Raw genomic sequence first — 4,123 nt, 5'->3', positions numbered from 1 at the left:
AGTAGATGCTCTAATTAGGGCAAACAATTTGAATAAAAGGCATACATTACATAGGGGAAAGTTCTACTTCAAGTGGTGAGAAGAATATAGAGAAACCTAAAAGTTTTAAAAGATAAATCAGGGTGTAGGTAAATGGTCTTAAGAGTTTTGCACTTAATTCAATAGTAACTAGAGCATTCTTGATGATCTTAGACTAAGAAAATGACATGATAAGTCAGGTGACATGGATCGCACCTGTAATCCTAGCACTCTGGGAGGCCAAGGCAGGAGGATCACTTGAGCTGAGGAGTTCAAGACCAGCCTAAGCAAGAGTAAGATCCCCTGTCTCTACAAAAAGAAAGAAAGAAAGAGAGAGAAGAAGGAAGGAAGGGAGGGAGGGAAAGGAAAATTAGCCTCCATAGTGACACATGTCTGTGATCCCAGCTACTCTAGAGGCTGAGGCAGGAGGATTGATTGAGCCCAGTAGTTGGAGGTTGTGGTGAGTAGCAGGCTGCTACTGCTCTAGCCAGGCAACATATGGAGGCTTTGCTCCACACACACATACACATAAAAAGAAAGAAAAGAAAATGATGTGATAAAAACTATTAGGAATACTAACCTCATGGCATTTTGAAACTGGGACTGACAGAGCTCTGAAAATAAAAAACCCAGCAGGAAGGCGATTAGGATGGTGCATGAAAGATTTAAAGAGATAAAAATGAAAAGAAGGAAATTAGAGGTAGAGGTAAGCTATACAGAGTTTCTCAACAATATAGAAAGTAAGGCCAAGGGAGGTTTCAGAACTGTAAGAAAAATAATGGCCACGCCAGTGTCAAAATAGCAAAGTCAGAGAAGGGAGCCCTTTCCGAGTTGTGAAAGACGATAATGCGGCTGTGTCGTGGACATGCACACTCTTCAAACACAGAGATCTAGGAACGCTCCATCCCTGTCTAAAGTTCAGATTAAGGAGAAAGAAGGTATAAAAACATAACGGAAACCAAAAAAGAATATAAAGACCAGAAACATTAAAGTCTACAGAGGAATTTCCTGAAAGGTCGAGTTTTTTGTGTGTTTTTAAAATAATGAGGTCCATTAGTAACTTCTAAGAAAACAGCTTCGATAAAAAAGATAAAAACCAGAGGAGTTAAGAAGTGACATGTGGTTGGTGAGAAAGTGGATATAATATACATAAACTAATGCTTTCAGCAAGTTTAACAGAGCAACTTAAATATTCAACAATAAAATCTCTGTTGAAGCCTGGGGGAGATGATGGAAGACCACTAAAGTGGAACGAAAACATGCTAACAGAGAAAGCTGGGGAAAGATGTTGTTAAAATTCTTAAATCGCACAGAACACAGAACATGTGCATGAACCTAACATCAACTTCAAAATATATAAAGCAAAAAGAGAAGTACTATGAGAAATTAACAGATTTATAATAGTGACTTATTTTTATTTTCATTTTTCATTGATAACTAATAAATGTACATGTTTATGAAGTTCATGTGATAGTTTGATACACGTCTACAATGTATAGCGATTAAATCAGAGTAATCATAATAATGATGTTTCTCTCAGGAATTAATAGAATAAGCATACCAAAACTCAGAATGAGCTGACCCCACTACAACATTGGTGCTCATCCTCATTGATAATTAGAGAAATAAAAATTAAAAATAGGATTAGATATCCTTACACATCACTGGATTATCAAAATTTATAAAGTCTAGTCCAGGGATGGGTGAGGATGTGGAGCCCTCAGGACCCTCAAAAACTGCTGCTGCGGGGCAAAGCCACTTTGTAAATCTGACCTGGTCTGCACTGCTAAGGATGAGGCAATTCCTCTCCTACTCAAAATATTTAACAGACAGGACAAGACACTCTCACAAATGGCCATGCAAATGTGACTGTGGGGGACCTGTACCACAGCACTATCAGAGCCCCAGGAGGTCAGATGGGCACTAGATATTTGTCTGCTGAGGTTCCAGGGCCTACTCTGAATGGGGAATAACAGAGACCCAGGAGCTGGCTCATGGGCTCACGTATCAGGAGGGATCTTTAGACCAGCTCCTCCACAGTGATCGAATAGACCTGCAACAGAGTTGAAAGAGAACTTGGGGGTTTGGAGCAGTGACTTTCCATCAAGCTGAACAAAAGTGTTTTGACATTTTGACAGTTGGCATTACCTTCATAGTATGTACTAGCTGCATATCAGTTCCGAATTTTCCCTAAGGGAATTCAAGCTGTGCAATCAGATACAGCAAAAGAATTTTTGTGCAACTGTTGATTCATTGTAAGCAAAAAGAAAAGCAGAAATGAAAATGGATGAATAATTGATGATCAATTCATACAGTGGAATATTCTACATTAATGAAAATAAACCACAGCTACAGGTAATGTAAAAGAATCTGCCAAACATGAATAGAGAGGAGGAAAAAATACATGAAAGAATACATACACTATGATTCCATTCATATGACGTTTCTAATAGAGAAACCTCAGCTACTGAACAGAAAAGGTAATTAGGTACAAAACCCATACAATGCTACATACACACGGACATGACAATCAGGATTGTGAACAAGAAGGGCAGATGAGTAAAGTAAAGGGGAGATTCTTTCCATGATAATTCTTTGTTTATCCAACCTTACATGTTTAATGTACTTTTCTGATTATTTTAATTGTTGCAATAAAAGGAAAAAAAAAGATTAAAAACAGTCTTGGAGCTGACCAGGAGCAAAGGGGTTTGCAACTGAAACCTGATAGCACAAATGACATGGTAGGAGGTAGGCAGAGCAATAAAAAAAGGAGAGAAAGTGATTGGAGAGTAATATAGCAGGAGTGGTATTTATTCAAAGACAGCTCACTACAGGACAAGGAACAGCGTGGTAGAAGTGGAAGCCTTCTTCAGTCAGAAAGAAACTTCCAAGGCAAGTTCCCCAAAGGAGAATGAGCACCAAAGGCAAAGTAAGTAGATCAAACAAAGCCATATCTTTGTTCAGTTCATGCTTTTTTCTGTCTTTGTATGTTTAACAGAAGTTTCCTTGAGGACTTACTCTCAGGAAGCAGCAATTTGAGGTTGATCAAAAGGATATGAGTGGCCCCTATGCTAGGAATTTATTCTAAGGAAATAAATGTGGATTAGCAAAAATGCTTACTTACAAGGGCATTCAATTAAATATTATTTAAATGGTAAACAAAGTGATTTAAGAAAATATGAAATAACCATAAAATAGAATATTATTTGTTGGAAATAATGTTAGAGGATGTGGAAAATGTTCATAGCATATTAATAAGTAAAAAACAGATTACAAAACATTATATACAACCCATAGGACCCATACAGGGATACTCAAAGGATCTGCATCAAAACCATAAAGTGGGTGATAAAATTATGGATGAATTTTATTTAAGTTTTTTTTTCCTTAAAAAACTTAGGAGGCCTCAGCATTTTAAAGCTTCCTGTGATGAATATATATTTCATTTAATAATAAGGCAAATTCTATTTTCAAACATAATTCAAAATTATATAACAACAATTGCAAAATATATATTCGTGTGGTCAAAAACTTGGAGAATATCAGACCAAAAGTAAAAACAGTAGCATGAGAATGGAAGATTATTGGCTTGTTTCTTTCTTCGTATTTTCAATATTATGTTATTTAAAATTTGAAATGTAATTTTAGGCTAGAAAAAATATTAATCTGGGGATTATAAAATCTGAAGTACTTAATTTCTTTTCATGTATTTTTTCCCAAATTCTGACAAAGAAACTAAATTTTCCTATAATTCATATTCTACTGATTAATTTGGTAATTATACAACTTCACCCCTCAGACTTTTAATGAACAACCCAGGGATCCTGTTCAAATGCAGAGTTTGGCTTAGTGGATTTGGACAGAGCTTTCTGCTCTGACGAGTTGCCAGGTGATATGAATAACTGCTAGTCTAAGAACCAGACTTTGAGTAGCAAAAATGTAAAACATAACTATTTTCTAGCAATTATCCAACTAAGGTCATTCAGAGCTGGTTACAAACAGTTCCATGAACAGATACTTATTATCCATTTACTCTATTCAAACCCATAAATTTATCCTTGAAAAATTTGACTTTACTTCACCTGTCCTTTTCAAAAATAAGAAG

The sequence above is a fragment of the Otolemur garnettii genome, unplaced genomic scaffold, assembly GCF_000181295.1.
Source record: "Otolemur garnettii isolate 467f Iridium unplaced genomic scaffold, OtoGar3 scaffold00137, whole genome shotgun sequence".
NCBI lineage: Eukaryota > Metazoa > Chordata > Mammalia > Primates > Galagidae > Otolemur > Otolemur garnettii.
The sequence above is the reverse complement of the archived record's forward strand: the minus strand, read 5'-3'. Positions refer to the sequence as shown.